The sequence below is a fragment of the Cebus imitator genome, unplaced genomic scaffold (genome assembly GCF_001604975.1).
Source record: "Cebus imitator isolate Cc_AM_T3 unplaced genomic scaffold, Cebus_imitator-1.0 Scaffold220, whole genome shotgun sequence".
NCBI lineage: Eukaryota > Metazoa > Chordata > Mammalia > Primates > Cebidae > Cebus > Cebus imitator.
In genome coordinates this window covers 1,705,950-1,720,519 of record NW_016107535.1, presented here as the reverse complement: position 1 = coordinate 1,720,519, position 14,570 = coordinate 1,705,950, and the positions used below count along the sequence as shown (strand labels likewise).

Genomic DNA, 14,570 nt, shown 5'->3' with positions numbered 1-14,570 from the left:
ATGTATATTACCTGCTGAGCACCTTGAGATTCTGTGAGATGCATCCTTTCCCCTTAGGGAGCTTACACTTTAGGGAGAAATAAAAAAGCACTATGTCTGCATAATTGAGATAATTTTTTTTTTTTTTTTTTTTGAGATGGAGTCTCTGTCACCAGGCTGGAGTGCAGTGGTGCGATCTTGGCTCACTGCAACCTCCACCTCCTGGGTTCAAGCGATTCTCCTGTCTCAGCCTCCCGAGTAGCTGGGACTACAGGCATGTACCATCACACCCAGCTATTGTATTTTTAGTAGAGACGGGGTTTCACCATGTTGGCCAGTATGATCTAGATCTCTTGACCTGTGATCCAACCGCCTCAGCCTCCCAAAGTGCTGAGATTACAGGCGAGAGCCACCGTACCCAGCTGAGAGAAATTGTTAAAATATTCTTATTGTTTCACATAAGGAAATAATTGAACCAACATTTCTCCCTTCTTTTCCTTTCTCTTCTCTTTCTGGTCAGAGTAATAACAGATGTTGAAATGTTCACATGTTTGTGCAAGTGCACTGCAATAGTAGTCAAAAGCTTTACTTAAGAGTTCAAAAAAATTAAACACTAACTGAACATCAGAATATTGTTTTTATGCCCCCAAGTCTGCTGCCTATTAAATGAATGAAAGAAAAATGAGTTAGGAGTTCTCCAAGGTAAATCAGCTTCCCTCAAGTTAGTTGTTTAAACCTATTTGAAGATATGCTATCGAGGAGGCAGGGTGCATGTCAAAAATGCATCTTTGTCAAAACTTTATGAGAAGAGAAGCCACAGAGTGGGAGAAAGTATTTGCAAAAAACACGTTTGAGAAAGGACTGTTATTATCAAAAACATTCAAAGAACTCTCAAAACTTAGTAAGAAAAACATCCATTAAAAATGGGCAAAAGACCTGAACAGACACCTCACCAAAGAAGATACACAGATGGTAAACAAGCATATGAAAAGATGCTCAACATCACGTCACCAAGGATTGAAAATTAAACTAATAACGATGTACCACTACAAGCCAACTACCATACGCTAAATCCAAAAGACTGACAACACTGATACAGGCAATACAATTCTGGCCCCAATGTTGCAGCAACAGGATCACACGCTCATTGCAGGTGGGACTGCAAAATGGTACAGCTACTTTGGAAGACAGTTTGGCAGTTTTTTACAAAACTAAACATACTCTTACCATACGATCTGGCAATCACATTCCTTGGTATTTACCCAAATGAGTTGAAAATGTATGTCTACAAAGAAACCTGCACATGGATGTTTACAGCAACTTTACGCATAATTGCCAAAACTTGGAAGCATCTAAGATGTCCTTTAGTAGGTGAATGGATAAACTGTGGACAACTGTATAATAGGATATTATCCAGCATTGAAAAGAAATGAGCCATCAAGCCATGAAAAGACATGGATGAACCTTAAATGTATATTATTCAGTAAAATCGCAACATGGAAAAGCTACATGTAGGATTCCAACTATAAGACATTCTGATAAGGCAAAACTATGAGGCCAGTAAAAATTTTGGGGGTTGCCTGGGGTTACAGGGAGAAAGTAATGAATAGGCAGAGCAAAAAATGTTTGGGGGCAGTGAAGGTATTCTGTATGATTCTATAATGGGAAATAAACATTACACATTCTCAAAGCCCAGAGAGTTTATACCACCAAGAGTGAATCCTAATGTAAACTCTGGACTTTGGGTAATAATGATGTGACAAGGTAGGTTTATCATTTGTAACAAATGTGCCACTCTGGTTGGAGATGTTGACAATGGGAAAGAATGTGCATTTGTGGGATTTGTGGAGTCGGCGAGTACACGGGAACTTTCTTGTAATTTCTGCTCAGTTTTACTGTGAACTTAAAACTGCTCTTAAAAGTAAAAAGTCTATTTAAAACACACGCACACACACACACACAAACACACACACACACACAGACACACACATCTTTGGAAAACCATTTCACACTAAGAGATGACAAGAAGTCCTATGATGCTTACTATTGGAAACTAAAATAGTTGAAAGAGAAGTTTAAGACAGAAATGATGAATTTGACTCTTGGTTCTGATTTTAACTAGCTGTTTAAAAACCCCTCTAAACATTAATTTCTACATATATTAAATTGGAAAAAATATCTACCTGAAAGGAGTTTTGTGATCATGAGAATAACATAATGAACACACAAATATTTCACATACTTTAAAGCCTGCACACATTATTGAACGTTTCTGCTTTTATATAGGTTGAAACACCTTCTGCAAAGAATTCACTCCCCAAATCTTAGGTTTTCTGTTTGCACCTGCAAACATTGAACAAATATCATACTGTTGCAATCATTATAGGTAAACAAAATTGGAGAAGCAATTTCAACCCTGGTGGCCTTAAGAACATGTTCACACATCAGGAGAACCAAGGCCAAAGCAAGGAGAGAATGTAAAACTAAAAAGCAAATCTATGAGAAATACATGTAACAAATATGTGTAAAACTCAAAAGCAAATGATAATATAAAACTAAAAAACAAATATGTGAGCTGTGCTTTGTGCCATTCCACTCACTTTATTCTCTTATGCTTATGCTTTAAAAGACCTAACCCATGTAGTCCAGCATAAGCTCACTCCTGTTACATGTAAAGTGAAAACCATTTGGATAAGAGACAAAGAATGAGGGAGAAATAGATTGCGAACAATAACAATTAAAGGCAGAGGCCATGTAGATTGCAAAATTGTTTCCTAATTTTCAATGGTGTCTGTGTGTGTGTGCGTGCGTGTGTGTGTGTGCGTGCACACGCACACATGCATAGGATCTAACCCACAAGGAGAACCAACAATATGAAATGAAAATGGAATAAACTAGTCAAATATTCATATGTACAATGGGTCCCATGAGAGAAGGCTGATAGCAAGATCCCTTGCCAGGCTGTGAGATGGAGCAAGGATTTGTAGCAATCCGTGGGGAGTTAGGAGCAACACTCTGGCTATACTTCTGTGCTGTAGTGGATCCCATCCCAAGCTACCAACTTGCCTGCTTGCCTGCCAGACTCTCATTTTTTATAAATCTAACTTGGAAAACAATTGAAGAAACATTTGTTGAATAAATATATTCCAAATTTATAGTAAAGGCCACCCTGGATTCCTTTGTTAGCAGCTAGTGAACTACACAGATAACTATGTTTACCCGCTTACTTGATGGTTACATAAAAGCAATTCCAAGATTAAAATTAGCAATCCTATTTTACAGATCCAAAACTGAGGTTCTGAAAAAGGAGGGAACATGTAACAATTGCCTTGCTAGAAAGCAACTGAGTCTAGGTCTCCTGACTTTGATAATCATTTTCCAGCTACTGTATAACATTCTAATCACCTGTATTCAATGATCATTAGGTCCCAGGACACAGAGAAATATATCACACATAAACAGTCATCTAATGCTGAAGAAAAATTATCCCTGATACCTAACAGGTTATTTTATACTATAAAGAATGCATCAAGAGGCACTATTATTTGTTAACACTTAGTACACATCTAGACTATATTTGGAAACATAAAGTTGAGATGCAGGGGATGCTGCCAGCTCTGTGGTCACTAAGAGCACCTTGCGTTTCCTGAAAGACATTAAAAATCTTCAAATCACTCCATCATTATTTCATTAAATCCATTCTTGCAGCTTTTAAGCCTAAGTGTTGTGTGGAAATGGGGCTCTGGAGGATCATCAAGTAACTCTTTTGGCTCAAAAGCAAATATAATCAACCTAAAACAGCAAGCCAACAGGTCAGTAATGAAGCCAACAAAAGGACCAGACTGTCACACCTTCTGGAACACCGCAATGACTTGAAGATCATGTCCAGTGAAAGTCCCATTTCACAATTTTGGAGGGAGATGGGTGAATCCTCCCCAGAGCAGGAAGCTCTAAATATCAAACATTCATATGGATGGCATATCCATGTCTTTTGTGTTATTAATCCACAGATAATGTCTAAGATTTATGCATCCAAAGATAGAAATGCATTTCTTTTTTAGACATGAAGCTGTGCAAATGCCAGGAAGAAGCAGCCAAGAGTGTCTTCCATGAAGTAGGACTGGGAGAGTGGAGAGAAGAGAAGCACAAAAAGAATATGTTTGTTTTAGGCTGATTAGTCTTACTAGTTTGTTAAGCCAGTCGCATGTATTCGTTTAATTAAAAAATAACTTCAGAAATATGGAACACTTCTTCAAATGTTTCAATTAACAGGAACACTGGTTACTCATTCATCGTCATTGACACTGTGTTGATTAATAAACACACATGTCAAGTAACCCCAAAGCAGTCACAAAGTTCTAAGGTTAATAGGAATATTAAGATAGCACATATCCGAGCTGTGCCATTATGTATTGTTATGTGTCGCTTTTCAGTTTACAGTACCTACTCTCATAATGCTGTAAGAGAGGATTAATGCTATAAGAGTACTATGGGCACACAACAGAAAAAAAAAAAAACCATTATTTACAATGGAAGGATTTGTAAGGGTATTACAGAAATAGCATTTTTGAGCTTAGCCAACATATATTTTTTAAAGGCATTTTCTACAGAGAAACAATTTTATTAAAAACAGAGGAATGAATGTAATGAGTTAGCGTGCTTGAGGACTAGCTCTTTGTTTGGGTTGGATAAGCTATGGATATCATGAAGAAATATTGGGTAAAAATACTAGAAAGCCTAAGAAAAAAAGACCCATAGATAGTAGGCTCTGGAGTAGAGACCTAATCCCACAGTCATGGGAAGTTATTTAAAGATGAACTCATGAGTAGCAAACTGACAAAACCAAAACAAAAAGAGCATATCAAATATGCAGAATCTACTGGTAACGCTAAATGTATACCAGCCTGTGATCAATGATTTATAATGTCGAGGAAAGCCAAGCATAGCAAATAACATAAGGGCAAAAATTTTGAAGTTAAAAGTTATAATGACAGCCACACAATTCTTTGCCTTTTTTATACTGTTTTTTATCCATATCAAAGTGAAACAACTATAGTAAATGTCTTGTACCATCTGCTTTTGGATATCTATCTGTCTAACTACCTATCTGCCTATCTACCTACCTACCTACCTTGATAGTTCTTGAAAACTTATACATCACTACAGTATTACAGAGAATGTGCACGCTGGAGGGAAAAGAGGAAAAAAATAATTGAATTCAGACATAGTTTCCTTAGACAACTTAAAACTCCGAAACAATTGAGCAATTAATACCTAAAGACTAGTAAAATGTTCCATGGAAATGGGCCAATGTGGACTCTATTTAGAAATCCCTGTGAGAAAGTAGGGATCAAATATTATCTTCAAAGGAGGTAACAGAATATCCTTTTCAAGAGCTATTGAATGAGTGGTTAGCTAGAAGTGGTATCGTGTAGTAGAAAGAACAAGTGATATTAGAAAGCCTGAATTCTCACTTCATAATTTACTAGTCATGTGATTGTGAGCTGGCCCCTTCTCTAATCCCGTTTCCTCATCTATTTCACAGAGCTATTGTACAGCCCCCAGTGGCATGCTGTACAATGCCAATGTTAGGTATTATTCACTATTATTTCCTCAAGCCAGGAGGCTTCATAAAACCTGCATTTCAAATGGAGGAAATGAGTGTGATTTGCTTACAATCACATATCCAGTCAGTGGGAAAGTCATGTTAAGAGCAAGAATTCCCAAATCCCTCCAGATTCAACCACCAGAAAATGGGTCACCTGTCAGTAGTACAAGAAGGACAGTGTCTGATGTGATTTGCTACAATTTGGCAAAAACAGAAGCTTAGCCACGAGGCCTTGGCAGGTGAGCAAAAAGGTTGTTGCTGTTTTTTTCCAACACTTTGTTTTTAAATGTAATTGTTTGTTTGCTTTTTTTGAGTCTACACAATCTGTTCTTTGATTTGGGATCTCAAACAGTTTGTGATTGCTTCCCGGCTTTGAAGATCAACTTAGAGAAATGAAACCAACTTGCTGTCACAGGCTGTGAGCTTTAAGGAAGCCAGTATTTGCAGGCATAGCATGTGGAAGGAGGCACTCAGGTTTGTCTTCAGGACCCTTACTTTGAGGCGGGCAGCACATGGGAATGCCCAGCACACGCCTTCTTCCTAAAATCAAAGTGGTTTTTTTTTTTTGGTTTTTTTTTTGGAGACAGAGTTTTGCTCTTGTCACCTAGGCTGGAGTGCAAGGTCATGATCTCAGCTCACTGAAAACTCTGCCTCCTGGGTTCAAGAGATTCTCCTGCCTCAGCCTCCTGAATAGCTGGGATTACAGGCATGTGCCAACCACATCCAGCTAATTTTTTGGTATTATTAGTAGAGACGGGGTTTCATCATGCTGGCTAGGCTTGTCTTGAACTCCTGACCTCAGGTGATCCACCCGCCTTGGCCTCCCAAAATGCTGAGATTATAGGTGTGAGCCACTGCACTGGGCCCAAAGTGTTTTTTAATATGAGATTTGCATCACTTGCTCTTTGTATAAGGATGCACCAAAGTCACTCATAAAAGCTGCATATGGTAGGTTATGAAAAGTTATGACTAAAAAGTTCAAAACAATATCAGGATTATTTAATTGCATATAGACCAAGTCTCTCTATTCTCTAGTAGATTTCTAGTAGATATCTTCCTCAATCCTTGAGAATAAATCACTGAATTCTGAAATTTAAGAAACTTAAGGTCAGAAATAACCTCTATGGTGATCTATTGAACCAAGAATCTGCTTCAGTTGATGACTAACTCCCCACTGTAATGTTCCAGCCTCCTCAGAGGTGATAATCACACTATTTTCAAAAGAAAATAGTCATTGAGATAACCCATGTTTCTTCCATGCATCTTCTATCCAACATCATTATATTGTGATATTGATTAAGCAATCTCCTTAATTGTCTGCCAATTTTATCTTAATGATTCTCTAAAACTCACCTTATGCTTTGTGTCTTCCTTAAAGTGAACAAGATAGTTCTGCTTTTTTTCTGATGTCCTTTTTCTCATCTTGAACCTGACAGCACTTATTGATCAAACTCTGGGCACTTTTCTAGGTGCTGCTAGAAATGAAACCTTCTCTTTTGAGTACTTTCTTATTTTCAAGTGGAAGAACAGAGGCCTATTTTAGACCCACATCAATGTTCAGGTGACTAGAACATGCAAACAGACCAGTTAAGGATAAAGAAAGAGAGAACATCATGCCCTTTATTGCAAAACAAAACATGAGCCTAAGAACCGTTCATTTTGCATCTTCTGTTCACAGCTGACTTCTCTCCGATATATATGCCTTTACCTGATTAATAACTTGTGCCATTTTATTTTACATGCATATTACATATATGTTTGTTCCATATAAATTATTTAATGTCTGTAATTTTCCATTCTAAAGGTCACTGGTTGAACTCCATCAAACTTCTGGACTACAATATTCTATTGGTCTTAATATGATTAGGACGATTTCCTTCCTGCAGGGTATAACCACATTGAAGCTATCTTCCTAATTTCTGGCTCACTAAAAACATTGTGGTTGGAGTCCTCTGAAATTTACTTGTGGAGGGATTCCTGTGCTTGCAGATACAGAATCTGCAATCTTTACTTCTAGAGGAAGAGACTGGGTAAGCTATTGGGGGCCACACAGAAACTGAGCAGGATTGAGAAATATTGATGGACTTCATCATTTTGCTGAGTGCAGTGCTTAAGCATGCAGTTACTTGGAGAAAATTGTGGAAAATTGCTCCATTTGGTATTGTCATTGATTTGTGGCAATATGTGGAGTACATGTGTGCACACACACACACACACACACGCAACACAGAGAGAAGGAGTTAATCATCTGCATTTTAAGGGCTTTGTTGATTTTCACTCTAAAGTATGTAAGAATCTTAAAGTAAAATGTGGCTCAATTCATAAAATGCACCGTTTTTTAAGGCATTCTAACACAGGCAGATTCAATTTCCAGAATGTTCTACCTCTCTGTCTTCTTATGTTATTTCCTCTATCAGGAATGTCCCCTTTCAATTTTCCTTCCCCTGAGGTCATTGATTGTCCAAGCACAGTTAACCAGATCCAGTCAATACCATTTTCCTTCTGAACCTCCTCTTAATTCCTGAAGAACATCGTTTCTCTTGATGGCATTTAATATGTTTTGTTTTGTGTATTTGTGCAAATCCATTGGATTTATCTTTGTATAAACCACAGTACTATAAACCACAGGACTCTTCCTAGCTCCACATAATGTTGAAGTCCTCAGGAAATCTTTATGACTTCTATTTCCTAAGTATAAAATAAGGGTCATGGGCATTTTATAAAGCACACAATAGGATCCCTTTATTGAGAACGAGCTCACGGGGGACAAGGGAGGCTTGCCTGACAATCCTTTAGCCCATTCTACCACAAAACAATGGCACTGGTGGAAAATCATTAACTGAGCTTTAGCTAACAAACCTGAGGAAAGATACGATAACACAACCAATCAAAGATTTGTCGGTTTTGCATGTAAGACTCAAAGCAGATCCTATTCAATCTACTAATCAGAGGTTCTAATTTCTTATTTATTAAACAAAGAAATAAAAAATGCAAAGAAACAAAAACCAAGAGGGAAAATAAATTTACTTTGTAAACTTAGTAACTGAGGGCTGTATGTGATGTTGATTGGTTACATTGGGGCAGGTACGTTAGACATACCCATGAATGTAAACTAAAAAAGACAGCGCATTCAGTAAAAATATTTTTGCAGACTTTCAATTATCTTTCACCATCAGTCTCCTACTCCACACTGGACCATATATATGGAAGACTTCAGTCCAAAAGTTTCTTCATAAATTCATCTCTTTAGAACTCAGGAATTCATTGTCTCATTAAAAAAACAGTGCTATAATTGTGTGTTAGGTTCACAGGCTAATCCAAAATTTCTACCAAACCTATAATTATGTTAACCATATTTTCTGAACCCAAAATAGAAACATGGTATGACAAATTCAAGTACAAAAGAAAAGAAATAACCAAAACTTACAAAGTGAGAAACTTTTCTAAGAGCTTTACATGTGCCCATTTAATCCTTCCAACTGCTCAGTGAGGGAAGTCCTATGATGTCCCCTTTCATAGATGATGCTCAGGGAAATCAGGAGAGGTGCTCAACATCCAGAGCTTGTAACTGAAGCAGTAAGCTCAGAATCGTCACGGCCTGATTCCAGAGCCTGTCTCTTAACCTCTATGCTTTATTATTTTTTGCTAAAAGAACATGCAGTGAAAGCTTCAACCTTCTGTCTCAAGACCACTCTTGTTGAGGCAAGAATTGGCAGTGGAATCAGTCTCTGCTCCAGCTGCCTGACGAAAAAGACACACACTTCCAAAACCAGTGTTAGAGGTTCCATGGCCCAAGATGGAGAGCTGAGGGGTGCGGAGCTTAGGCGTTTGGGGGTAGGGACCACGAAAGAAGACTAAACACATAAATTTAGCAGTAGCTCCTAGACGGTCCATGGTAGGAGAAGTGAGCCTAAGGGATGGAGACCTACGGTTACCAGCAATGTGAGTAATAGAACCTGGTGAATGATGGGACTTGGGATACCTCTTTTCTCAAATATCAGGGAATGTTTCATTATTATTTCTTAAAAGCTTTCATCAAGATAGTTAAATGACTTGTTCAAGGTTTCACTGCTTATAAACAATAAAACTTACCTGACCCTACTTCTGACTCTAAAAACACAGGACTGTCCCCTTGAATCAAACTTTCTGGTCTAAGTCTACAGATATTCCCCAGAATTTCTAATTGATCTGAAATGCAAGAGAAAAGCGTCTTTTGCATGCTACAGAATCTGTTCTGTTTTACATTCTACAGAATCTGTTCCACAGAATCTGTTTAATTTAACAGATTCTCCTCTCTCTGTCCAAAACTCCACCTGAGAAGGAGAAAGCCATGTGATTAAGAAACACAACTGGTGACAGAGGGTCTATAGGCTGGTATCAGAAACAAGAAAAGGAAAAGAGGACAGAAAATAGAGCAACCTCCAAGGAAAGTTGAAAGTAAGGGAGACCTATGACAGCCTAATAAGAAGAGCCATGTGTATGTTAGGGAAAAGCATGTGAAGTCCAGATCACTATTCCTTCCACTGGCAGCATGTGCAATCACGTCAGTTGCGAAAAACATTTCTTGGCAATGTCTGGAAGAAGGCAGGTTGCTCCAGTGCAGGAAAATTCAAAGACCCTTTTCTCTTGCATTTCAGATCAATCAGAAATTCTGAGGAATATCTATAGACTTCGGCCAGAAAATTTGATTTAAGGCAACATTCCTGTGGCTTTAGAGTCAGAAGTAGGGTCAGGTAAGTTTTACTGTTTATAAGCAGTGAAACCTTGAACAAGTCATTTACCTGTCTCGATGAAGCCTTTTAAGAAATAATAATACACTTTGGGAGGCCGAGGCGGGTGGATCACGAGGTCAAGATCTCGAGACCATCCTGGTCAACATGGTGAAACCCCGTCTCTACTAAAAATACAAAAAAATTAGCTGGGCATGGTGGTGCGTGCCTGTAATCCCAGCTACTCAGGAGGCTGAGGCAGGAGAATTGCCTGAACCCAGGAGGCGGAGGTTGCGGTGAGCCGAGATCGCGCCATTGCACTCCAGCCTGGGTAACAAGAGCGAAACTCCATCTCAAAAAAAAAAAAAAATAATAATAATAATAATAAAATGGAGATAATGATTACAACCAATCTCTGTTGTAAAGACCAAAAGGATAGTGGATAAGACTTTAGAAAATGTGGTGTCATTATTACCACACTAATAAGGTTTGGCTATGTCCCCACCCAAATACCATCTTGAATTTCCACGTGTTGTTGGAGGGACTTGGTGGGAGGTAATTGAATCGTGGAGGCAGGCCTTTCCCATGCTGTTCTGGTAATAATGAATAAGTCTCATGAGATCCGATGGTTTTGCAAATGGGAGTTTTCCTGTACAAGCTCTCTTCTCTTGTCTGCTGCCATGTGAGACAAGCTTTTCACCTTCTGCCATTACTGTGAGGCCTCTCCAGCCATGTGGAACTGTGAGTCCATTAAACCTCTTTCTTTTGCATACTGCCCAGTCTCAGGTATGTCTTTATCAGCAGCATGAAAACAGACTAATACACACACCAGGCCATTTCAAGATAGACTTGAAGCTTCTAGAAATAAAACATTTGTTCCTACCCTTGTCCATCTATCAGGAGTTCATGTTTTCATAGGTTACATTTCTACCCTCTTAGGGTATATTTCCCAAAATTTCAAAAATCCAGGTCATCTCTACTCTCCACCTCTTCTCTGTCCTATTATCTTATACAGCATGAGTTACACGGAGTATTTGCTGATTTGTAGGCCCATCTCCACTAACAGACTTAGGGTTCCTGGAAGGCAGACTGCGTTATATATGTCTGAATATCCCAACATATGGCAGAAATTCCTGAAGCACACAATATCCTCAGAACAAACTGGTTGACGCTGAAAGGAAATTTGTCTATCATCTTAGCCTAGCATTAAAAAAAACTTGTTTTAATTGTTCTACATTATTGACTGAGAGTTTCAAAACTGCTTGTTGAATACATTTTAAAATATGATTAGAGACACTGAATTTTTTTTTCTTCTCCTTCAGGGTTAGTTTTTATAGACTGACAAGGCTTTCCAACAAAGAGACAGTAAATATTGCAAAGTTTGTGGGCCATTTGGCTTCTCAAAACTAGTTAACACTACCATGTAGAGAGAAATCAGCTATAGACAATACATAAGCAAATGGGCATGACTGAATTCCAATAAAACTTTTTTTACAAACACAGTGGTGAAGTGAATTTTGCCTATGGATTATAGTTTGTTGGCCTTTTTTTCCGGTTATATAATACAAGTCCTTTTTTCCCCCTATTTCCAAGTCACTCAGATAATGTGAAAGCCTAATAATCAAATGCCACATTGCTCTGCCAACCAATTTTAAATTGCAAGAAATGTTTCATATTTGTGAAAATCCTTGTGCAATCTGATTTTTAGTCTCTCATCTTCTGACAGCACTTGGTATAGGTTCATTAGAATGCAACCAGCAAGGACAGTAGATAGCAGACACAAACAAGCAGCAAAGCATGTGTCCGAAACCCTTGACTGTGATGGACACAAGCATAGGTCTAATCACCAAGAGAAGAGGTTTAGAAACAATGTCTCCTGATATCAGAAGATAATATGTCCCACTTTATGCCAGCACATCATTTGAAACAGAACAAATGCACAGTAAATCATGGAATAAATGATGAGCACAAGGGATTCCGGGCTCACAAAAAAAGTCATTTTCAGCATGGACTGCCTGAGTTTATGATGATATTGACATCAGCTTCAAGAAATTCTTTTTTTTTTCCCTTTAACCAATCTATGGAGTGATAACATTTTCTCAGCTGTTTTTGTCTCCATGATTAAATTAGATATTACTGCCTAATTGAATTCTGTAGTAAGGATTATGGCAAAATGCTTGTCATATAGAGGGCATAACAGTTTGTAAAATGAATGGATGGATGGATGCAAAACATCAGACAGACTGTGTTTCAAGTGAGAAATCTATCCTAATCTGAAACACACCATTATGTAGGAACTCTAGACAGACAGATGGATAGATAGCTATAGAATATTAAACAATAATAGGGACATAGAAACAGGACAAGGTGGAAGCTTAATCGTTATTACCTACAACTGAGGTAATAATACCATTGGGAGGAATTTAAATAAGCCTTCTATGTGCTTCCTTGCTACCTTGTTCATTATGACATTTAGCTTAGGAAGCTGGAATTAGTTATTTCCACATCTGTCTCCATTTCTTAATCATGAGGCTCTAGAAGACAGGAATCATAGTTGACTCAGGAATTATAGTTGTTTCATTTCTTTCTCTCTGTCTCAGACCCCAATGCATTTCTTCTATGACTCACTGCGAGGCTTTATATAATAATAATATAAAAAAACCTTCACAGCTATTTGAAGAATAAAGGATTTTGGATGTCTGGCAAAGGAATGTTGGTATTTTGCTATCACTTTAGGACTACCAAGATGGTCTGTCTCTGGCTCAAAATTTCACCTGCAGTTATCACTTCCCACAGGGAAAGGGACTGATTTTCACTGCAGGATCTCTGAGTTTTATTAGGGTTAAATCCAGTCTCCTTTGGTGGGGCTGAAATGAGGACCAGTCTGGTTACAACTCCTGAAACTAAAGGTGCATTAAATCACAGTGATGTAGCTATCACCACAAATCATCCTTTCCTCTTTGTCCAAGGATATATTTTTCTTTGGCTTGAGTATTTACAATGTAACAATAATCTTAGTTAAGCATCATCCTTTACCTGTAAATGCTACTGTCAGAGCATGACACACTGGAAACTTAAAGCTATTTTAAATGTAGGGCTTTGAAAAAAAAAAAAAAAAAACTAATTAGCTTCTCACTATCAATTTTTTTTTGCATTTGAAATTTCCTTTGTTGAATTTACTTAAAATATGGAATATCCTTTGTGAAAATAGAATATTCCTGCTATTAAACCGAAAATGACAATGACGATAGCACTTTGACAAGATAACACAGTGATAAAAACATTTTGTAGCAAACACTTCATATGCCAGAATTAGAATCAAGCAAACACTCTTTTCCCTTTCTGAAGCATTACAGAAAAGAGGAAAAACCTTTTTAGAGAGGAAGAAAAAATATTTTTTGACATGTGCATCTTAGCTTGGTTACAAGAGCTAAGAAACCAATACAACCTAGCAACATGCTGGCCCAAACTGGCCAACAATAAAATAGAAAGGGGAAAAAATAAACCTACAGTGCCAGATCCATCTCAAGTGGAAATTTTCTTGGTGCCTGAGCACCAGAGCCATCATTAAACTCTAGAGAAACTCCCTAGCCTCAGGAATACTGGAAACAAATACCCAAATGAGGGTACTATTTATTTAAAATAAGGGTACCATACTGAAAGTGATTGAAGAAATATGAGGGCTAGGGAGAGCAAATGCAGGAATGAAGGACAGATCAACAGGACAAAAGGAAGAGATTTTAGTGCAATGGGCCAAAGGTGATGTCTGGATGTTTGGACAGGACCTGAGTGCAGGCATACACATGAACAGCTCATGCTTCCCCATCAGTCCTCCTTGATGAGTTTTTATTATCTGAAAAGGAAAACCTCATAAGCCAGTTATAAGTACTAACCAGGATCTAACTTCCCATCCTGATTTGGCATTATGTAAACCTCTGCAAGCTCAATGGATTCCCAAGGGCCTAAGGTCTTCATCTGTGGAGTGGGAATAAGGCAATAAGGCACAATCTTTGGGAGCCTTTGCTAGAGGTGGAAAGAACTCATTGTCCCTTGCATAGCCTATAAAGACTGTAGAATCACATGATGACTCACTTTTTTCTAAGGAATAAAGTTTAATCTAAAAACTATGTCATGTGCTCAAATCAACTAAAGAGCTACTATAATGCATGACACCAACTTATTATTGGAACATGAGGAAGGTTCAATTACAATTTTCCTATTTATATAGTGCTCTATTGCCTGAAAAGCACTTTTTCATTGAGTCTCATGTTTGA

General features: G+C 38.0%; 1 protein-coding gene across 8 annotated transcripts in view; it reads right to left on the bottom strand.

The window, feature by feature from the left end:
• Positions 1–14,570, bottom strand: part of LOC108318535 (LIM domain containing preferred translocation partner in lipoma) — a 731,582-nt gene that overhangs the window by 224,358 nt on the left and 492,654 nt on the right. The gene's annotated exons all lie outside the window — the stretch shown is intronic.